Source organism: Eleutherodactylus coqui, chromosome 2 (assembly GCF_035609145.1).
Source record: "Eleutherodactylus coqui strain aEleCoq1 chromosome 2, aEleCoq1.hap1, whole genome shotgun sequence".
NCBI classification, from domain to species: domain Eukaryota; kingdom Metazoa; phylum Chordata; class Amphibia; order Anura; family Eleutherodactylidae; genus Eleutherodactylus; species Eleutherodactylus coqui.
Window position 1 is genome coordinate 14,449,447 of NC_089838.1, and position 24,758 is coordinate 14,474,204.

Sequence of the window (24,758 nt, forward strand, 5' to 3'; positions counted from 1 at the left end):
ATCTAAAAGAACTAATGGTTTCCTATGGGTTCTTTCCGATAATGGACTTTTTGACACGCCTAAAAAAAAAATCGCTTTTCAAAAGTTTTTTTAAGACGATATTTCTTTCCGTCAATAGATAGGACTTGTCCTATCCCTGACGGTACAACACAGGAGACTCCCATAGACTCCCAGCCGGCAAAGGGAGGTGGAGGGAGTTTAGCAGTGGTGACGCTGCTAATCAATGGCGGAAGATGCCTCTAGTGGCGCATTTCAGGTCATTTAAACATTGTTCTTGCAGCCGAGGGATTTCGGGGCATCAGTGCACAAAAAACTAAATGTTTTTGTGTATGACCCTATTGAACACAATGGGATTTATATTCATGCCAGATTTTTGTGTCTCGCGTTCTACAAATCTCGCACAATTTTCTTGACCGTGTTAAGCCAGTTCAAAGGGAACACTCCATATTTATCATCATACTCTGTACTATATCCTTGATCGCTGTGGCATAGCAACATTGCAGCCTCATGTGCCAAAGGTAACAGAGTACATCTCCAATTTCTGAGTCCTGCGTCACTGTGGGCTCGATGCTCTGTAGGTGCATAAAGACCTCACCAGTATATTTCCATCAAACGTATACCCAAATTACAAAATGCTACAAAGTGCCCTATCACCCATCACACAATGTTTAACACATCACATGTTAACAATAAACATTAATCATCACAATTTCCAACCAGCTATAGTTCCTTGGGGGAGGTACTACCACAGTCCATATTACTCTTACATAGTCCCAAGTGTGCTCACACTAAATAGTCATTGGAGCAATCTTAAGTGTCCTGCAGCTTGGTTGCATATAGATCCATGGTACTATCTCCAGATCCATGTCCATGGCGCTTCTTCAGGGATAGAGTCCCCTATGAAAAAGGCCTCTCCTTCAGCACGGTGTGATGTAATTTTTGGCCCCCGGGTCATAAGCACCATTTTGGTGGACTTCTTCTGATCCTGGCTACCAGGTCCCTTTCTATTGCGCTGCTTCCCAAGCATGGAGACAGCACCCAGGCCACCCTCCAGGCTTAGTGGCAGCTGCCAAGTCAATAGTGGGACTCTGTGCAACATTCGATATTCCCCCTTACACTTTCTTGGTATCCAAGGAAAGGTTTTCAAAATTCACCCAGCTCCCTGCTTGGTCTCTGAATTTCAGTCATCCTGTAGAGAAATGCCCATTGTGTCCAACCTCTCCAATAGCACCCAAGGCAGCTTCCTACTCTGCCTACCCCTCATCCTGGCTCTGGATACAAAGAGAAAGCCTGCATCCGAAAGAGACAATAATGGGAAAAAACAAGTGTGGGTTGCATCAGCTACAATTACAAACCACCAGTGCTGAGCTGTCACCAGGAGAGAGACTAGCAGCAAGAGCAGATAGACAGAAAGCCAATATCCAGATATTGACTTTTAGTGATGTGCAATCACAAGTACCACCACTCAGGCTCTTCACCAGTAAAAGATTGTTTTGATTTAATCACTGTACAGCCTCCCTAAAGGTCCTGTACTAATAATCGCTGTGATTTTCTTGCGAAGATATCGCGTCGGCCATGTGAAAGTGGCCTAATAGTTTATTATATTTGTGTAACACTAGTGCTGCTGACCATCCTACTCTAAAGCAGTTTAACAGCAATAAAATGAGAAAACAGCTGTCTGTGTGCTGGTAACATCCAAGGCTGCTGTACAGAGATCCCATCACAAAAGAGTCCATGACCTTCTCACTCTATGGCCTGTCTGCTCGTCATTCCCGACTGCTCTCTCTAAGAGTAGCTCCCAAACATACAAGGATTCAGCCTCCAAGAAACAGGCAGATACAGTGGGAGAAAACCAATGTAGCTTAACAAAGGTGTAAAAAAACCCAAAAACTACTAAAACGAGAAGGCAGCCAAGAAGCACTAAATGAAAATGTCAGATGAGATGCAGAGTGATAGAGTAAACTCTCCACTAAATGTCACTGGTCTAACACAGGACGAGGTGCAGGGCTGCCTTAAAAAAACTAAAATAGACAAATCATCGGGTCCCAATAGTATACACCCCTGAGTTTTAAGAGAACTAAGTAATGTGATAGACAGACCGTTGTTTCTTATATTTAAGTAATCTTTAGTGGCAGAGTCTTTTCCATTGGATTGGTGCATAACCAATGTGGTGGCGATATTCAAAAAGGGGTCAAACTTGGAAACTACCAGCCGGTAAGTCTTACTTTCATTGTTGGTAAAATGTTTGAATGGTTTCTAAGAGATGCCGTCCTGGAGGACCACAAAGGAAAATAGCTGTATAACTCCATATCAGCAGGGGTTTATAAGAGATCAATCCTGTCAAACCAACCTGATCAGCTTCTACGAGGAGGTAAGTTCTAGACTGGATGGGAGGGGCATTGGATCTTGTGTATCTGGACTTTTCCAAAGTGTTTGATACTGTGCCACATAAAAGGTTGGTATATAACATGAGAATGCTTGGTTTGGGTGAGAATTTGTGTAAGTGGGTAAGTAACTGGTCAGTGATAGAAAGCAGAGGGGGTTATAAATGGTACATACTCGGATTGGGTCACCATTACTAGTGCGGTACCACAGGGGGCAGTATTGGAGGGGTTACTAGTGGGATACTCCAGGGGGCAGTATTGGAGGGGTCACCGTTACTAGTGGGGTACCACAGGGGTCTGTTTTGGGCCTTATTCTTTTTAATATACTTACTAATGGTAGAATGGTAGACCTGGTAGAAGGATTGTACAGTAAAATATTAATATTTGCAGATGACACAAAACTATGTAAAGTAATTAATTAACACTAGAGAGGACAGAATGTGGTTGCAAGAGGATCTGGATAAGTTGGGGGCAGAAAAGTGGCAAATGAGGTTTAACACTAAAATACATGTCACCATTACACACTAAATGGGAAACCTCTGACATGGAAAAGGACTTGGGGATTTTAGTTAACTGTAAGTTTAACTAGAGCACCCATTGTCAAGCAGATCCTGCCAAGGCAAATAGGATAATGGGGTGCAGTGCATCAAAAGAGGTCTAGGGGCACAGGACGAGAACATTGTTCTTCCTCTTCACAAGTCACTGGTCAGACCACACATGGAATATTGTGGACAGTTTTGGGCACCAGGTGTCAAGAACGAGATATCAGAGCTTGAGCGGGTACAAATGCGGGCAACTAAGGTAATAAACGGAATGGGTGGACTACAATACCTGGAAACATTATCAAAATTGGGATTATTTAATTTAGAAAAAACGTGGCTGAAGGGTGACCTAATAACTATGTATAAATATATCAGGGGACAAAACAGAGATCTCTCCCATCACATCGTCTCATCTGACATTTCATTTTCCTCTGAGAATACACTGGAGAAAAACTATTTAATAGATTTGCTTTCTCCTCATCATCCTCCACAATTTCTCCTACATTATTTTTTAAAGGGCCAACACTTTTTTGTATTAATCTTTTTACTATTTATATAGTTAAAGAACAGTTTAGAGTTAGTTTTACTCTCTTTAGCAATAAGTCTCTCTGTTTCCATCTTTGCTGCTTTTGTCCAATTTTTACATAGTTTTTTTTCTTTTTATAGGTTTTTAGTGTTTCTTCACTGCCTTCTTGTTGTAGTAGTTTAAACGCTTTCTTTTTACTCTTCATTGCTCCCTTTCTATCTTTATTAAGCCATATTGGGTTTCTCCTATTACTAAGTCTTGTACGCAGGGTAACTACTTCCTTCCCTTTTTTCTGTTCTGTAGAAGTCTATAGTAGATTTCTGCATAACACGGAAAAAGATAGGTAAAGACCTATCAGTTCACGCCCCGTATAAAATTTATAGCTGAGAAAGATAAAGCAGGTCCTATTTTGCGTGTAAAAAACACGTTCGTCTGAATGAAGCTATTGAAATCAAATGCATTGCTTGGCTGCATTGTACGTGCAACTTTTTAGCGCGCAGAAATGCCTGCGCAAATACGGTCATCTAAATAAGCCCCCAGTTTGTGAAAACGCTGAATATTCCACAGACCAAAAGTACATGTGCCAGTGTGAAAGAACCCTAAATGTAACTACTACTAAATATGGCTATGGAACTCTATCCACCATGATGGAGTTTCTTCTCTTCCAGCTGTAGTGGCCTAGCGGGTCCTACAGAACACTCACAGCACACTTGTCCTGTCACACCTGTCTATATGCTATCCATGGATGTAGAAGGTGACATTTGTAGAAGAGATCCTGTGTCTCCCCTTCTTCTCTAAGCCTACAGCTTAACACTGATGTCAGCCGGTCTCTCATTGGCTGACAGTCAGGTTCAATTTCACTGGTACAGAGCTCCAAGGGCGGGAAACATACAAGTCCTTATGCAAGAGTGGGAGGAGTTTGGGTAAGCAGACCAGTAATTGGTTTGGGTCAGGAGACCCTCAGTTGAGTCAAGACACTAGTCCGTATTATGGGCTAGGTTGTAGAGGTTGTAGTTCAGTCTTGTCAGAGAGGAGGAGGTACCCGTACCAGAGCCAGCCAGCAGTTCAGCACATTTTTCTTTCAAAGTCGAGCGAGGTGTAAACCCGCTCCCTTGGCACCCCACAGCGGAGTAAAGGAGGACCTTTCTGAGGTCCATCTTCTTCAAACAGTGAGTCATAGCTACGCGGTGAATTCAAAGCCAGGATTAGCCGTTCAGCCACTTGTCCCTCTACTTCATATACACTTCACTAAACTCAAATCAACCCTTCATCTAAAGCAACTACTGGGGAAATTGTCTTACAAAACAATTAAGAAGAAAGGAAAAGAGAGAGTGTTAAAGTTAGGTCTTAATCAAGTCAATATCACTGTATCTTGCATCGTGTTCAATTGCCTGCTTAATATTGCATCTTACCTGTTTTTAAGTACTTTTTCCGGACAATTGTAAACTCCATTTGTATTTCAAATATTGAAGTTAGTAAATCTGTGCAATTCCCAGATTTCTAAACTATAACTGGACTCGACTCTGTTATTTCTTTGGCATACCATCCCGAGGGTCCAGTTCGGAATGTTGGCGTCACCGTGACAAAACTGGGCCTCTGGCCATATGTTCTACAGCAAGTTCTTTGGGGCCGTTACACATCTCTTTAACACTGAGCTTCCTACCTTGGAGGATGGCTAGAGTGCCGGGTAAGGCTGTCAGAGCTGTGCCACCACCTATGAGTTGCTGAACAGAGTGATGTGGAGGTGCGTGGTGGGGCTCACAGTCCAAGTTAGCACCTGCTCTGTGTACTGGCGTTGCCCTCTCTGCCAAGCACTAGCTGCATCCTCAGGGGAAAGTGGAGAATCGGTCCTTTTGAGCCTGGACTTCGTCGCGGGCCTTTTAAAATGATGTGACGGGACGGATTTGGCCATGGGTCTTGCGTTTGACACATGTCAAACTAGAAGAGCCCAGAAGGAAAGATTAGGTATCCCTCCATTAACTCCACTAAATACAACTTCCAGCTGAACTTTCCTACTTTTAAAAGCAGCAAGAAATTGCAAAGAACATTTGATACATTTTTTGTAAATCTTAAGTGTACGGAATCTAAAACCGCCGAGTATCTAAGCGCAGCGTGAGACCTCAGGAAGGAACGTGAGCAGTTTGGTACAGAAGGACACGGTGACAAGATGAATGGGTTACAATTTTGAACAAAAACACATAATGGAAATAAAAAGTCATATCCAGCATGTGTATCGCTACGTGATCGCGCTTCTGGAGATGGAAGTGTTTTATAATTAAACATTTCTGGTGTTACCTTGGTAACCGTGAAAGGACTAAAAAAACCTCTCGAACACATTAACATAATTTTTGGCTTTGTGTGCCCCGACAAAGAATTCTTATTTTGTGTAACGCTATCGGAAAGATTTTGCCGCGTCTGTTGTTGCACCGCGAGTCTCATTATAACATTTAAATGATCAGAATGATCTCTTCGAAGAGCAATTTAAGGTATTTCAGTTCAGTGCCTTCCGAATTAAGCTATAATGAGCTTCCTGACCCATCAGAGAAAAAACAGAGTCAGGGCTCCTTCACGCATACTTTTATGGCGCTCTGACACATCCAGATGTTTGCTGCAGGTAGACGGTACAATACAAAAAAACCCTACAAGCATTCGAGATTTTTCTTTCTTTTAGAGCTTAGTCACACGGGCGTTTTTTTTTTTTTGTGTGTGTGTGCAAAACTGATGCACACAAAAAATTGCGAGCCTAAAGCCCGCATCACAGCTGAAAAAAAATGCTGCCAGCAGTGTTTATCAGCCCAAAGGGCTCGGTCACACAGGTGCTGCCCGCTATCCTTTGCCACAGCTGTGGCAGAGAAGAACGATGTTCGCCCATTGAATTCAATGGAAAGCAATGGGCTGCCGGCAAGCGCTGTATTAATTTTCGGGGAAGGGCTTCAAATATAAGCCCTTCCCTGAAAATCATCCAGAAAAAGTGTAAAAAATAACAAAAAATATATACTCACCTTTTTGCAGCTGCCGGAGATCAGCCGCGTCCAACCGTCTCTTCTCCTGAACTGCTTTCTGTAGTATTCAGCAGGCGGGGATTTAAAATCACCGCCTACTGAATGGGCTGCCTCTGATTGGTCACAGCCCTCATCCAACCAGAGGCAGCTCTCACTCAAACCATTCATGCTTTCAATGGAGCCAGCTGTATTACAGCTGTGGCAGAGGAGAATGATCCTGCCGCCGGCCCCATGGAGCGCATATACAAAAACAACGATTTGCGCAGAACGCAGTAACATGTGTTCTGTGAATCGTTGTGTCATATAATTTCCGGCACATCCGCATAAAAAACGGCCATGTGACCGATCCCATTGCTCAGCATTGGGTATATATAGACGCAGATCGCAAGCGCATCTGCAAATCGGGCAAAAACTGCCCGTGTGACTGAGCCCTTATGTTGTTTGTTTTTAGAGTGCAAAGCGGTTTTTGCAGATCGCGGCACGCTCTGGTATGGCATTTTTTTCAGGGGCTTTTCCACAGGCTTCTCTAAAAGAAAAACAAACCCAAAGAGAGAAGAAAAGCGAGCGGAATTAAACATGCCACAAAAAATGCCAGTGCGAATAATGCAGGAAACATCCAAAAACAAACTGCCATTTTTCCGGGATTCCGGGCGGATTTTGGTGATTCCAGTGTGTGTAAATATGTAGCGATCGGGGCTTATTCCCACGAGCGCACCTATGCTCTGCAGTATGGAGCAAGAGTTTGAAAAAAAACGTGAGAAGACTGGTGCCGCCCGATCCTCCCCGCACGCAGTATTCACTACACGGCAGGTCCTATCTTTTCTTGCAGTACAATCCCGTTATACGGCTGTGATTATCACAGCCGTACAAGGGGAGAAATTCACGCTCATCTGAATCCGCCCTCAATGTGAATTTACACACGCAAGAAAAATAACGCAAGATGGTGCGGCGGTTTCATCATATCCCGTATGTTCACTGCGTATTTTTACCGCTCCATAGATTTGCATGCGTTATTTTGGTCTATAAAATATGCATGCGAAAAACACGTTTGAGTACCCCCAATACAAGCCTCTGGGGCTTCAGCACTGCGTATCACGCACGTAAAAAATATCTCCGTCGTGTCCATGGCCGTTCTGGTAAAACACGGCGGGTCTCGCTGCAGCATTTTACTGATGTTTGTAAATAGCCAGTCTGCCGACAGAGAGCCGTGAGGGACCGCGAATGGCTATAATTGTACTGCGCATGCCTGCGTATCACACATGCGGTCATGCGTAGTGTAACTAATTTTTCAAACACAGGGTTGCATATGAAAACGCTACCCATATTTAATGTATTGCATATGGACAGTGTATCATACGCTGCCTATACAAATGTATAGGGCTCACGCTGCGTGGGACGCGAAGAAATAGAGCATTCTGTGCAGTTTACTTACCGTGCGTATCTACACGCAGTGTCTACACACACGTGTGTATGGATCAGTGGTAGTGTAGTGACTCCATTCACCACTTATCACACGATCGTGTATCACACGCATAATACACCCGCGGATATGAGCCCTAATAAGCAGATAAAGTAAGGTATTGTGAGTGAGCCTTAACCGTGCACTGTGGGACATCTTCATGTGCACCTTGACCCATCGTTCTCCAAACGTTTTCCCCACCCCCAATGCTCAGAACAACAAAGGAATGAAACAGACAGGAGGAGGGTGAGTCAAGATGCTCAAAAAGATGTCACGGGTCAAGGAGGAAAGGAAGCCATGGATGAAGCAAGTTGTGTGATTAGAGTTTTGTAGGTCACAAAGAGGCACTATTATCTAACGGGGCACAAAGTGGGCACTATTATGTAATGAGGGCACAGAGAGGCATTGTTACCGTATGAGGGCACTATTATCTAGCAGGGGTACTAAAAGGGCACCATTAGCTAGCAGCAGCACTAAGTGGATACTATTACATAACGATTAAACCATAGCTCTCTCCTTGCTATGGGTTAATATCCAGGTACTGGTGTATCTTGTCTCCACCAGGAATATGGGTGGAGACGTAGTGAGTAACTGTTGACGCTTATTTAACTCCCCAAGCTCCTGATTGACTATGGCGGCTGCTTGCTGTGGCTGAAGGGTTACGGTTAAGGTTAGGCTATGGGCTGCTTTGGCCGCGGATCGCTGCATCCCCATGGAGGTTGAGAGCATTGTTGCTGTTGGCGGCACTGCTAGCTGGGGAAGGGACCGCAGGGTCCCTGCGCAGCTTGGAAGAAAGGGCTGACAGCCGCCAGGTAAACGGCAGGAGACACAGGAGGGAAAGGTATGTACGGCATTATATATTGCAGAGAGCCGGCCGGTAACAGTTACATCAAGCCACTTGCACGGAAACAGCCGGTGAAAGTCACACAGAGGGACAGCCGCTGTGAGTATAACTAAAGCCTCTGCTGCTTGGCTGCACAGTGAGTTTTACATAGCGCGGTCATACAAGCTAAGCTCTGACTGTGCTGCATGCCGCCGTATCATCTTCCCTGTCAGCGCCGCGTGAAAAGTCCTGCCATCCCCGATGGCTTAGTAATCGTTGGCCAATGATGAATGGCAGTTCGTTTCCCCCCACGGCTATTTGGTCTGGTCTCAGACGCTGTTGTCTGACGGTTTAAGGCCATGGCAATGGATGCACTCCGGCAAGGAAGTGTGGACACTACAGCGGGGGAAACGGGACAGCCAATCGGTAGCTAGGGGCTATCGTTACCTCCAACAAAGCCAGGTCTGCCCCTAGCTTCCGGTGTTGACAAGATACAACAGTACTTAATCCCCCATAGCCCCGCTCTCTTCCTGCTATGGGTTAATCCCCTATAGCCCCACTCTCTCTCCCTGCTTTGGGGATCCTGAGGATTATCCCCATAGTGCAGAGAGAGTAAGCAGGGCTATAAAGCTTCTCACAGAGATTCCCCAAAGCACCTATGGAGGGGGCAGGGCTATAGGAGTGGATCCCTCTAGCTCCCCCCTCCTTCCATGCTCTCTGGGAGGCCTTGTAATACCGCCCCCTCTCTCTCCATACTATAGGGAAATTCCTTGGGGAGAGAGGTAGAGGGAGTCCCCTACTGCCCCCCGCTGCTGGGCAATTACCCCACTGCTTAAGCAGTACATTTAAAACATGCTACCCAGAACCACATTTTAAATGTCCCGTTGTAAATTCCTGTTACGAGGCCTAAATGTTGGCAAGTATATCCTAATTTCAACCTAATTTATAGTCTTTACATTTGAAGAGGTCCATACATACATACATCTCCAGGCAGGGGCGTAACTAAAGGCTCAGGGGCCCTGATGCAAAAGGTGAGCTGGGGCCCCCCTCTATCTGTATCTGTACCCGTACCCATACCTAAACCATGCTGTCAAGAGGCATAACTTGAAGCTTCTGGGCCCCAATGCAAAGCCTGTAACAGGGCCCCCAACTATAATGCTTTATTCATAGGACTGGGCTCCCTATATGGAGAAGAGAGGCCTTATAGGCCCCCTAAGGCTCCTGGCCCGGGTGCAACTGCATCCCCTGCACCCTCTATAGTTATGCCCCTGTCTCCAGGCCTTTATAGACCTTTCCCAGATTATAAGAACGTTGTCCTTCTTCATTTATGTTAAGGGAAAGAAGGCCAAATCACAACGAGCTCCATTTGTTGTTTTTTGTCACATTGTGTGACTGCTGCCACCCCGATGGCCTGTCTGTCTTCACCTTTACTATTAGTGCGCAATTGTTTTTTGTTTAGCACCTCATGAACGCCTCTTCGGGTGTGAGACCGTGACATAAATAAGACACGCATTGCCTTACACATTAAACAATAGTCATCGTCGCACAAATATGATATCTCATCGCAATTAAAAAATGTACGCCATAGCTCAGCGAGGAATAATTATGGTCACCATCGTTTCTAATTTATAACTCAGACTGTGCCAAGTTATGCAAATTAGGTGCAGCTGAACCAATTAAGAAGGCTTCTTCCAGACATTGCATGTGTCAAAAGGAATACACGTGTTTCCATATCTGCTGTGAAATTATGCTTGAAGAAAACATCTTCGTTTTCAGAAGGGAATGTTCACACCGCTTATTAAAGTATCAGATCGGTGTCACATTTTACAACGCGGATCTGACACTTAAAGGGGTTTGGCAACTTTTTACTACTGACAGCCCTTCCTCAGGATGGGGGAATCATGATGAGCGTGATCAGTGGGGACCGGCCACTTGGCATCGCCAGTAGTCAGCTGATCATCTGTGAAATGGGGCAAGACATGCGCACCGGTGGCCAGCACCAGTCCCACTAAGTTTAGGGTGCATTCACACGGGCGAGCGCGATATCCAACTGAGAAATCTGCGTGCCGCCTGTCGCCAATTCTGCAAAGAAATCAAGTCAAAGATCAATTTGCCAAATTATTTTTTCCGCAATGCAAACTTTAAAATCCATAGCATTTAATTGATTTCCACAATGGAGCAGATTCCAGTGTGAAGTAGCCAGGGGTGTTCGGGAAGCCATACAAACGGCCAGGTAGACTGCGCTAGGCTGTTTCTAGAACCTCCATTTGTTTCTTTGAGAAATACAGAAACAGCGTAAGACAGCCCGCTCAACTGTTTCTGTAACGAAGAACTACCGCTGGCCACCACATTTAGTTAGGCCAAGGGCCTTAGGGGCGGGAATTAGAGATAGGCGCGGGTCCCAGATGTAGGATCTGCATCTCTCAGACTTTCACAGGATATGCTATGAAAGTTCGGGCCTATTACCCCCCAAGAGGAAGGCAAAAATAAAAGCAATGGAAGCCAATTTTCCTTAATTACAGGAAACAAATTCTTACTGGCTCCAAATCTGGCAATCAGAATAATCCCCTGATCACCGACCCTTCTGAAGTAATTAGTGACATAACATGTAATATCATAACGCTCCAGAAAGGCGTCCAGGACCCTCTTATACTCTTTTAGTGAGTTCCCCATCACCACATCCTTAGTTCCCCAGTCTCACTGCTCTGATAGTAAATAACCCCCTTCTATGTTGGTGTAGAAACCCTCTTTCTTCTAGACGTAGAAGCCCTCTTGTTACCATCACAGTCCTGGGTATAAACAGATCTTGGGAGAGATCCTTGTATTGTCCCCTCATGTACTTATACATCGTTATTAGGTCGCCCCTTAATCTTATTTTTTCTAAACTAAATAATCCCAATCCCAAAGTCTCTCTGGATATTGTAGTCCATCCATTCCATTACTCTAGTTGCCTCCTTTGTACCCGCTCCAGCTCTGATATGTCCTCCTTGAGTACTGGTACCCAAAACTGTCCACAATATTCTCTGTGTGGTCTGACCAGTGGCTATTTCTGTCAGCTCTATTGAAAGGTTTAGGGCAGCAGCGGTCAGTTTGGGTGGAAGAAGCATCCCCACAGTGACAGAAGTGGGGGACATGGGATGTCCATTGTCAGGATCGATGGTTGTCTCAGCTGTGGGACACCAACTGATCAGACTTTTATCACCTATCCTATGGTACAACCCCATTAAGTTAAATGACATCTCTAGATGTATGATGGCAAAAGATACCTTGTGTCATGGGCACATCTAACCAAATGACCCTTTCTAACGAAGACTAAAATACTACCATCCTACGGCAGCATTGTCTTACGACAGATGGCCTGATATTATCTCAGTATGGAGGCCTTAAAGTTTTAGCGCCGGGAAATACAGAAACCTATTGGCTTCTGTTTCAACAAAACCTCATGGCTTCCAGAACATCACAGCAGTCATAATTGCCGATCGGAACGAGCGGCTTATCAAATATGTTGCTCTTGCTTTAGACAAAAGCAAATAGCATACGAGACTGCAGGAGAGATGATGTTGTTCATGGCCTCCCTGCAAACAGAGCCTTACATCCATATTTTTAGATACTGTCTCTTTTACATCCATGGATGACTATTCCCTACCATCACAACTAGGGTTGTCTGGTCATCCCTGGTCCTTCAACAACACCGAATCGTAACGCTTCCGTTGGCAAGAGGTTGAAGTGTAGTGAGGCATGGCTGTCCGTTTCCTGCTTTGCTTTGTCATTTATGGTTGGGTGATAATGTTTTGCATTGTTTTGTGCCCAATGGATGGTAGCGCAACCGTGTGGCCTTTGTGTGGCACTTCTAGTGTATTGGTAATTACGTTAGAGCATTTCTGATTGGCCGGTGGTGCTTTGTGGGATGTTGGGATGGGGAGGAGGCTGGAAACAGGAAGTCAGTTAGTGTATGCTTGCAGCCGGAGCTACGCTCTACGAGTGTGTAAGGATTTGAGCAAAGCCCAAAATTGGTCTATGACCCACCGTGCAGGGTCTGGAGTCCAACCTTCGTGCGAGGGAGTGACAGAACATACTGAAAGGCCTGTTTTCGGTTTTCCTCCTCATGGGAGTCTCCTAGCAGCGCCTTCCTTCACCGTCACCAATGCAGGGGCCTGGTTGAGTAATTGACTGTCTCCCCTCCATATAGAGGGACTACCCATGGTTTCCTGCGACTGGCAGTAAGAGACTTAGCACAACACGTAATTGATTATGCCCCACATATTGGGTGAAACGAACCTCAAACAACTTGGATTCGATTACACAAACTGTCTAATTGTTTGTTCTGCAACATTCATGAAATCGAACCTCTGTCCTGACAGACGTTCAAAGCATTTTCTTGTGTTGCTTAACAATTAATTACAGTCATGTGACGCCAGCGTCCGTTTCCTTTCAGTTGCAACCAATGTAACCGGGCCCACCGCTGAGTCCATGGTCTGATGGCACCCCAACAGGTGCTGGCCCAAGAGCCCTGGCCCTGGGAGGAAGATATAAAACTGCTGACACTATCCACCCCATTGGGACACTGAGCCAAAACCACCAGCTGAACCAGAGGTAGGTCCCTTTTCTATGAACTGCAGGGGAGCCCATCTGTCACCTCAGGGACCCCAGTCACCCCTGACATGAGTAGTCTACCAAAATACAGGGTGATTCTCTCTCTAGAAAACCCAAACATTCCTCAATAACTTTGCAATTTCTGCCAGGTTCCCTCTTAGACTTGACCTGGCCAAAAAAATTGCGGAGCAGATTCATGAAAACTCAAAAACAAAAACTTTCTGTTGTCGATACCAACCAATCAGAGACGAGCTTTCATTTTACAACAGGACTATGAGGAATGAAAGCTGCGCTGTAATTGTTTGCTATGGTGATTAACAAAACCAGTTTCATAAACCTCCCCCTGTGTCTATCTAACCATCACCTCTCACCGCAGTAGGCTGTACCCGTGACGTCGAGATGCCAAAGCTAAATGTGTTTGATTCAGGGCGAGCACCCACTGGCGTTTGCGTTCTCCGCGGGAAAAAAACGCAGCGTTTTCGCCGCGTTTCTCGCGTTTTTCCCGCGCTTTTTTCGCGGCGTTTTCGCGGCGTTTTGCGTTAATTTCCATTGACATTCATGGGTGCATTAGGAGAAAAATAGGGACACATATGCAACTGACAGTTCCTATGTTAAAAACGCAAACGCAATGCAAAAAAAACGCCAGTGGACAGGAACACATGTTATCTCTATGCCTGTGCAGGAAAAACGCAAAACGCAAAACGCAAAACGCAGGTAAAAAAACGCCAGTGGGTGCTCGCCCTCTGTCTGCCACAAATGTACTCGGCTGAACGCCGCGTGTTTATTGTTCCTGGATACGTGTTCCTTTAAATAATGATAAAGGACATTTTGGAATAAGTATGGCGAAGGAAGCAGCACAATCCTGCAGCACATCCCATGACCTGATGCCACCTGATTTCTTCTTGCGGGATCTACTGAAGGGTCGGGTGCACAGCAATGAGCCAATGTAAATGACAATTATTTTTACCAACTATTAGGGCGGCTTCAGACGGGCGCATGTGCAAATACTGTCGCTGCTATGGAGAGTATTATCACATGAACCGTTAAAAAGCAGGGTAAGGCCGGCTGCACACAGCCGTGACGGGCTCCGCCGCGAAACTCCGCGGCGGAGCCTGTCTCGGCGCCCCCCAGGAGACCCCATACTTACCTGCGGATCCGGCGTCCTCGCTCCCGCAGGACGCTTCCCCGCCCACCTCCGCCCCGTCAAGTGACACGCCCACCGCGTCACATGACGCTGCCGGCCATGTCATATGACGCGCCGGCCGTGTCATATGACTCGCCAGCCGCGTCATATGACACGGCGTTGGTGGGCGGGGAAGCGTTTTTTACGCTATCTTCCACTGTGCTACAGCGGAAGATAGTGCGAACGGACGGCTTTCATTGACTGCAATGGAAGCCGTCCGCGCGTACACCCGCGGCAAATAGAGCATGCCGCGGGTGAGGACAGGTGAATTCACGGTGCGGAATTCCGCACCATGAGCACTGAGCTATCAGGTTCAATAGAACCTAATAGCTGCGGGCAACGCAGCGGATTTCCGCCGCGAATTACGCGGCGGAAATCCGTTTCGTGGGAAGGAGGCCTAAAAGTGGGTAAAAAAAGCAGGAAGGCCGGTCTTGCCCTATCTTTTCTTGCAGGTAGAAGAACTACTTGTTGTCTTCTCCTTCTACACTGGGGTGTCAAACTCACTTACAGGATTTCCTCAGACGGGCACATGCGCAAATACGTTCGCCGCTATGGAGGATTTTCATCTCCACTTTTCAAAAGCCATAACTTTTTTTATTTTTTCAGTCGTCGTGGTCGTATGAGGGCTTGTTTTTTGTGCAGCGAACTGTAGTTTTTATTGCTGCCATTGTTGGGAACATATAATGTATTTTGAGAGCGGATATACGCACCGCATGTGCCGGAAAAAATCCACATGACCACGTCCATTGCCACCCATTTGTTCTATCTTTGGCAGGTGGGGATTTTCACCCTCACATGTGCGCGTATATCTGCTCGTCCGACTGAAGCCCTAGAGCAGGGAGAGAAAACGCATCAATTCTGCTAGTGTGTGTGTTTGGTTTTCACAGCATAAGGTCGCCTGCAGACGGCCAGGTTGGAGAATTCTCGCAGCTGGATGCGGACCCGTGCTGCTGCAGAGGCCTGCGGCTCCCCCCCCTCCGGCGTCCTCTGTTATGCGTTGGGTGCCGTCCAGCCGGCACATGTGCAGATCGGAGCTGGCCTGTCACCACTGACATTTCTGTGCAGGCCTCTGCGAGACCCACACAGAAATAGAACATGCCGCGATTTGTTTTCTGCGTGTGTTTTCCGCGTGTGTATGCATGGGAAATCCTGCCGCAGAATTTACGTTCGTGTGCAGGGGGCCTAAATGACGTGATACATTTTTTCTGCAGGCTGGTATCACTACAACAATACAAAAATTATCATTATTTTAGGTTTTTTTCGCACTCTTTTGGAAATTATTATTTTTTGTACATCGCTGCATTCAAAGTCGTATAACTATTTTATTATTCCTTGGACGGTGCTTTGTGAGGGCTTGTTTTTTTGCGCGATGAGCTGTAGTTTTTAACGGAACAGTTTTGGGGTGCATATGGCTTTATTAATCACTTTCATTACATTTTTTTGGAAAGCAAAATAAACAATATAAGCATTTTACCTCCATTTTTTGTTTTTTTGTTTTTGCTGTGCAGAATAAATAGTGTGTTCATTTTATTGTACTGGTCATTATGGTTACAAATAGGGATGAGCGAGTATACTCGCTAAGGCACTACTCGCTCGAGTATTGTGCCTTAGCCGAGTATCTCCCTGCTCGTCCCTGAAGATTTGGGTGCCGCTGCGGCTGACAGGTGAGTTGCGGCAGGGAGCAGGGGAGAGCGGGCGGGAGAGAGGGAGAGAGAGATCTCCCCTCCGTTCCTCCCCGCTCTCCCCCACCGCTCCCCGCTCCGCGGCGGCCCCCGAATCTTCAGGGACAAGCAGGGAGATACTCGTCTAAAGCACATTACTCGGATGAGTAGTGCCTTAGCGAGTATACTCGCTCATCCCTAGTTACAAAGATACCAAATATGTGGGATTTTCAAATTATCTATTTTTTTACACATTTTTTATGTCTCTGTAGGGGACATAACAGCAATGATGGCTATGGTAATGCATTCCAGAACTTCTGCACTCCAATGCCTTATTGCTCACAATAGAAATCATAAGTAATGGCAGTATCTGGCGTCCTGTTGCCATGGCAACCCATCGGCTTCCTGCATTTACATCACGGAGGTCTGATGATGTCACAGAGGGAAAGCCCTTCATCTGTGAACCCTTAAGATGCTGCAATCTACATAGATCGCGGCATGTAGGGGGTTAGCAGTGGAGATCGCTGTTCTTATGTTACAGCCGGCTGTTGCTGCGGCATGACATGGGCTATTCTTCTGATCCCATACCATCCACACGACATACGATGATCATCACAAAGTTACTGAGGAATGTTGGGGTTTCCTAGCGAGAGAATCACCTTGTAGGAAACCTCACTATAGCATTATAAAGCACCACATAACATCAGATCTACACAACTTCGGGGTCCTGGGTACCTGTCTCTGGGTACCACACAATGGCATCAGCAGGGGCATAACTATAGAGGATGCAGGGGATGCGGTTGCCCCCGGGCCCAGTAGCCTTAGGGGGGCCCATAAGGCCTCTCTTCTCCATATAGGGAGCCCAGTAGTATGAATAAAGCATTATAGTTGAGGGCCCTGTTACAGGTTTTGCATTGGGGCCCAGAAGCTTCAAGTTATGTCTCTGTGCAGCATGGTTTAGGTATGGGTACGGGTACAAATACAGATAGAGGGGGGGGGGGGGCCCAGCTCACGTTTTGCATCAGGGCCCCTGAGCCTTTAGTTACGCCCCTGGGCATCAGGATACTCTCATTTATCATACTGTCTAACAGGAAGATTGTTCCTGTTGGCCACAGTAACCAATCACAGCACAGCTTTCATGTCTGAAACTATTCTGGAAAATTGAACGCTGCGCTGTGATTGGTTGGGCAACAAATACAAAGTTTTTCTTTTGGACATCTTTGATAAATGAGGATAATTTGTATTTACTGTATATGGCAGGCAAATGATGTATCAGTAAACTCATTCCAGTATGTTACACGTGGAAGAAATGCATGAAAAACGGGAAATATAATATCATGTATGCAAAAAGGAAAGAATCCATGGGATTAAATTGCAATTCTATAGAAATCCCTTCCCTTTTGAAGATGCCCAACTTGTGGTATCATATTCGGTGACATTTTCAGAATCGATTGGGGAATATATTTTACATTAAAACTCCTTTAAGCAATTAGCAGAAAAGCGAGAGGTTGAAATATTCACCCATAGAGGCCCGGTAATGGGTTTTATGTTTTACAATTGCCAACAGGAGAATTTGGAGTGAAAACCAACAAAACCTAAATAAAGGAAACTGGTAAAAGTTAAAGAGGACCTGACCCAGGATAGAATACGCAGAGCTCTGCAGCTGTGGCCCCATTGACTCTAGCCAGGGGCATAACTATAGAGGGTGCAGGGGATGCGGTTGCACCCGGGCCCAGGAGCCTTAGGGGGCCCATAAGGCCTCTCTTCTCCATATAGGGAGCCCAGTACTATGAATAAAGCATTATAGTTGGGGGCCCTGTTACAGGTTTTGCATCGGGGCCCAGAAGCTTCAAGTTACGCCTCTGACTCTAGCCCAATTTTCTTCACATACTTTCATCCCTTTGCCAGGACGGGCTCTTCTTAGGTCCAGCTCCAGACATGTGTCAAGTGGGCATTCCCTACTTCTAATGTCATAGGGGTCAATGTTTTCTCTGCCCTTAGTTTTATTATTGAATGTTTTTAAGGTTAGGAATGTAAGTAACTATTTTTTTAATTGGTGAGAAGGTTGCTGAGGAAGTGGAAGGAGGGTGACACTGGTTCAGTAGTGCAGTTGTTTGGAGACGTTCTTACTGAGAAGGCTTGAGGGGGAGATGTTCCCAGAAGACGTGTAGTAGTGTTTGAGGGAGTTGAGTTCCAGAACAAGAAAAAAAGGTGGGGTTGCCTAGGAAGTCCACCCGCTGGAATAAGTAATCCGGTTCAGTATTTACCTCCCATTGCCTCAGTGTCGTAAGCCTGCATTAAACGACAGGTTACGAGGGTTAGGCTATACACTCTTAAAGCAAGAGTGAAAATGACTTTTGTTGTTTATTGTTAAACAGGTTTTCTGGGCAAAAACTATTGGTGACCTATCCTCAGTCATGCATCCATCAGTTGATCGGCCAGGCCCACTGTCAGTGCAGTAGAGCCGATCATCATCATTAGGGTGGAGCAGGAAATCAATTGGAGTGAAGCCACCTATTACAATTCTGGCTCTGACCCTAATGTGACCCTAGGAATAAACTATTGATGACCTATTCTTGGGAAAACCCCTTTAATAAATCTAGTTCAAGTTACAAGCATGAGCCACAAAAGTCTGTTCGACTTTTCATTGAACCCTCCAGGCACAATTCCTGGCCTAGCACCAAGGACGAATGGTAGATGACCCCAAAAATGAGAGAATTGGCAACCACTGTGAACCCAGGTACAGGGAGGGGTGGTGAGTCCCAACTACAACTCATGGAGTTAAGGGATTGGGTCATGATGGCTCCTGACCCAAAACTCACTCTCAATGGATGATGTGGTATATGTTCAAGAGTTAGCGGGCGAGGGGACCTCCCATTTGACAGCGGCAGGAGATGGACCTAAGAAGAGTCCATCTGGGCAAAGGGAGGTGAGTATGAGAAAATAAGAAACAAGGATAGAGTCAACATGGCCATTGATTCTATCCTATCACAGGGTCCTGTTTAAACACCCGTGTAGCATAAATGAGATACAAGAATGTATTCGCTCAATAGTTTCTATAAAGATAAAATAGAAGATAGAAGTAGGACTTTTTATAAGTCATTGTTTTGTATTCTCCTCCCTAGAACTTCTCTTTTGCTGCACCTACACTGGGCAGCCCTTACCATTCCTCGTTATAGTTAGTACTTCATACCTATTTTCCAGTCCTCTAACAATGTACATGCCAACATTTATACTGTATAGTTATAAATTAGCCTAAATTGCTGAAATGTGACTCACTATCAGATTTTCCTTTCTTACGCTAAAGGAGTGGTGGAACCACCATCTGTTGAGAAAGTGCACCATCTGAGAAGCACTGCACCCACCTGCTGGAGAACATCAACGTATTGCATTTAACTTGCACTAAGTGACTATTCCTGAGTATTACTGACTTTAAAAGACTGTCCCTCTTGAGGGACCAAACGGCCTAGAACACTTCTCAATATTGGCTAATTTAGGTTGTTCTCAAGTTTTGCTAACAAAAGTAACAAGACTACTACTCCAACTGTCTCCGATGTGGCTTTCTCTCCAAGACTATCCCTTTAAGGTTCCTATCCCTTCCTTATGAACAGTCCAGATTAGTAGTAGGTCAATTAAATAAATTATCTTGTTTTTGGAATAAAACTAGATTACCCAAAGGAATATAACATAAGAATAAGTGCCATATACTTTTCAGATGTTTTTATGACCTTCACCACTAGCTTTTACATGACCTTGGTCTCCTCCATACTTCCCTACCTATATTAAAAATGTTACTCTCAGCTTTCTAAACCTTTTTCCACTTCTGTGCACCCAACATGTTGTTTATAACCAAGTAATCAAACATATTTCCATTGCACCAATGGGCCCCTTTCATTACCTTTACATGGAAACCGATAGGCTGACTGGGCTGAAAGAACTCAGCCAGCCTATCAGCGCTGGAACCAGGGGGTGTTGTTATTCCCTGGGTGTCAGGCACAGAATGACCCTGCACATGCGCTGCCCAGCACATCACATGGTTTGGGCTGCGGTTGGGATGTCACTCCAGACCCCTACCAGCAACCCAGGAGTCATGGCGCATTCAACACCCTGATGGGTAGATTGAAGGGTCTATGATTTTAGAAGCGGAAATAATATGATAATCCATCTCAGAGTAACCTAATTGAACTAGATGTTGCGGTAAAATGTTCCGATCGCTGATTTGTTGTTTTCATTAATGAAAACACTATAATGAAACTTAATATGTGCCGCAGGCAGCGCGCTGATTACAAAAGGGTTGATGTGTCATTAAACATTTATTAATCACACAATTTTAGGATCATGGTCGGGAATGAATCTTGTCTCTTAAAGTGGTAGTCCCATATAAAAAAGTAAAAACTTTCTCAGATTCATAGTTTTCCAATTATGCCCTTCTCCCTCATCACTAGTCGTCTGGGTCCTTAATCCATGAATTGTTTCAGATCCTACAGCGTGAGATCACGATTGAAGTCAAGTTGTGTGACCATGGTGGTGAATTAGTAGTGCAAGACGCCACTATGAATGAAACTTGGTATGCAAATGGGAGATGATACAATGCCTCAGCAGTGCCACCTATTAGAAGGCAGCTTTCCTACAAGTCAATGTCTGACCTTGACCTTGTAAAGTCTTCTCCAGAAGGCAAAAATATCCTTGTACAGACAGACTGTTTCAGGGTTTTTGCCGTGAGTAACCCAATACCCAATACCAGTCATTTTACAAAGCTTGTTAAAAGGTCAGACATTGACTTCTAGGAAATCAGAAATGACAGTGCAGAGGCATTGTAATATCTTTCATTTGCATACCAACGTCCCCAGAGGACCACCAGATAGTCTTTTAAGTCTTCTCGTACCTCCTAAGCAGTCTCCACAAGGAGAAACTGTACCCTTCCCAACCTATGGATGAAATGCTACCACTATAAGCAACTATTGGCCAACATGATGACGTGACATGACTTCAGAATGAACATCGTACCATCCTGGGAGATCACAAGCAGAAAGGGTTTGGGGTCAAGGAGACTTTTGATTGGGAATGAAACAGAACTAAAAGAACAAGTATATCAGTGTAACATAGAGGGCATGGAACCACTATGTAACTTCTGATGGCTGCTCTAAGAGCTCCCTTGATTTTTACTCATTAAGCTCTTTTTGAAAGATCTGGTCTTAGCTACAGGGAACACCTACATTGTTACCCAAGAGGATGTCTAAGTATAGTGACAGTTGTCCTGGGCAGGTCAAAAAGCTTTGGCGCATGGCACCGAAGAGACAGATAAGCGTGTAGTCAGTATAACAAGTAGAGTTCATGCAATTGGAGAAATCAGGTTGGTGGCCAAGACAACCAGCAGCCAGGCCAGACATAGTCAGAAAGCAGGTTGAGGTCGGGACATGTAGAGTTCGGGAAAGCTGGGTATACAGACTGAGGGTCAAAACTTAAAGGCAGACAGGATTCAGTACACTGTTATTTGGAACACTAGGAAGTAGAGATGAGCGAGCACGCTCGTTTAAGGCTGCTACTCGATCGAGTAGCAGTCTTATTGAGTAACTGTGTACTCGCCCAAGCAGCATGCGGGGGGCGGGAGGGGAGCAGGGGGCAGCGTGGGGGGAGAGAGAGATCTCTGTCACTCGCCCCCCGCATGCTGCTCGGGCGAGTACACAGTTACTTGATAAGACTACTACTCGATCGAGTAGCAGCCTTAAACGAGCATGCTCGCTCCTCTCTACTAGGAAGCTTATTGTTCAGGCACTTTCCAGTGACAGAGGTTACCCTAAATAAACCTGGGTCTGGGATAGGCTGGGAGAGGAAATCTAGTTGCGCACTGGCCTTTTAAGATACAGGCAGAGTACATGCGTACACCCTATGGGCAGATGAAACAGCTGGAAGGATAGTGCAGTGTCTTCCACAAAACAGACAACGAGCAGGAAGATGTTGATGGCCGTGAGAGGGGTAGGTGATAGAAGGCACCACTGACCACAGCTGGCAGCCATAACCGTTACAAACTTTACTATTTTTGTATTTTCTTTAAACCCATTAAAACGTCTTTAAAAAATATTGCAAAGTTTTGAGGTTTTCCAGTGCAGAAATGAGCTCATCGTAACAAAATCCTCCAAGAACTAGAGCAGCCTAATCTTCTGAGAATCTCAGACCTGACAAATCAATTCCACAACTTCATCTAAGCATGTTCCTTGTATCAAGTTGCGTAACACCACTTAGACTCATCATTATTTCATGTAGCAGTAAGTTGAACCCAAGTTGGCGTTAGAAGCTGGTATTTCACTTTTACTTATGTCAAATGGACAACATTTACATGGTATTTAGTCATAAAACAAAGACGAGCAAGTACAAAGGAACCTTCCAAAATCCATGTCTATAAACCGCTAAGGCCGGTCCTATAATTATGCTATATACTTATCATCTATAAACATATGCAGATTATGTATAACCACACGAATACTGAGAAGGGAGGTCTTCGAAGCCGCAAGCATTTTAATATTATTACTTCTTTCCTACAAGCATTCCATCTTGCCTCTAGCCGATAAGCACCGATTGAGAGGCGCCAAGTAAGATACAGTCTGCCATGCTTAACATATTAGCAATGCGCTTGCCCTTGGGCCCTATTCCATTTTAAAGAACCAAACTCATGCCCAATCTTACCAACCTGAGGGGAGTCCAACCCCCAGCTTAGATCCTTCCCTTCCAACCTCAATTTTCATAACTTCAAGGACCCTGTTTTGACAGCGCTGACTTCAACACCAGTAACCCCCTAACCAAGGGGCGTATCTAAAGGCTCAAGGGCAGATGCTCAGCTGGCATCTTTTGGCAAGGCAGAGTTTGGACACCATCAAACACATTAGATAAAGAGTTCGGCCAAGAAAAGTTGCAAAAGAGGTTTAACACTGATAAATGTAAGGTTCTGCACATGGGCCATTAAAATACATGTCACCATTAAATGGAAAACCACTGGGAGCACTAACATGGAAAAGGACGTCGGGATTTTAGCTAACTGTAAACTCAACTGGAGCAATCAGTGTCAGGCAGCTGCTGCCAAGGCCAATATGATCATGGGGGGCATCAGAAGAGGTTTAGGGTCACATGACGAGAACATTGTTCTTCCTCTTTACAAGTCACTGGTCAGACCACACATAGAATATTGTGGACAGTTTGGGGCACCGGTACTCAAGAAGGACATATCAGAGCTTGACCGGGTACAAAGGCGGCAACTAAAGTAATAAATGGAATGGGTGGACTACAATACCCAGAGAGTTTATCAAAACTGGGGTTACTTAGTTTAGAAAAAAGACGGCAGAGGGCCGAAATAACAACTATGTATAATATAGACTACGGAACTCTTTGCTTGAGGAGGTGGTGATGGCAAACTCAATAAAAGACTATAAGAGGGGTCTGGATGCCTACCTTGCGTGTAACAATATTTCATGTTATATCACTGATTGCGTCTGGGGATTATTCTGATTGGGAAACTTGGAGTCGGGAAGGAATTTTTCTCCCTTAAATGAGAAAAAGTGGCTTCTACCTTACTGTTGTTTTTTGCCTTCCTCTGGATCAACATTGGGGGATAATAGGCTGAACTGGATGGACATGTGTCTTTTTTAGGACCAAAATACTATGTTATCAAAGGGAATATTGTCTCTTCTTGAATTCAATGATCTCAGATGAAGCATGCAGGAAAAGTTGTCTTGATACCGCATTATACCTGGTGTTCTCATTCCTACATAGCGTACAGTTCATGACAAAAAATATGTGAATATGGCAATAAGCCATGCAACCTCTTATGGAGAGGCATCGAAAAAAAATGGCTTGTACACAAGTGAGGACTGAGAATGGTCAAGTCCCCAAGAAATAATGGTCATTGGTCACTTACCAACCTCCAAGACATTTGAGCTGAATTAACACTACGTAGTAAGCAGCATTTATCCCTTATTTTTCTGCCAGTCCTGACTGCAGGACTGTAAGATGTTTCCAGCAATGGCCCCTTGGGTATTGTCCTAATGGGCCCCACCTGACTGCCTTAAAGAACACGCTGACCTTCAAGGTGGCACTGTCCTTACCCTAACCTTGTAGTATACCTAATGTAGCACTTTCGTAAGCAGAGAATTCTCCAACTAGTTGTCAGTTCATCAAATTTCATAGAAAGCATTGAAGCAGCAGGTCAAAGAACAGGACCGTTGAGTGCTGAAGCGCAGAGCACACAAAAAGGATCTGTCAACACTCAACACTCAAGACCATCTGAAACTCCATCGATTGAGTTTCCATGGCTAACGTGCTACACACAAGTCTGAGATGATGTTCAATGTCAATGGTCTGCTGAAGTAGTGTAAAGCACATTACTTCTGAACTTACTAAAAAGCAGTAAGGCTTTTTCTGGAATGATTAAATGCTTCACTATCTAATGGACAAGCCCGGGTCTGACACGCTAGGAAAGCAAGAAGACTTCCCTTTCGAATGTTTACTGCCAGCTGTGAAGATGAATCAAGAAGACACAAGAATTTGGGGCTATTTTTCACATTTTGAGATGGACATTTTTCAGGTTCACTGAA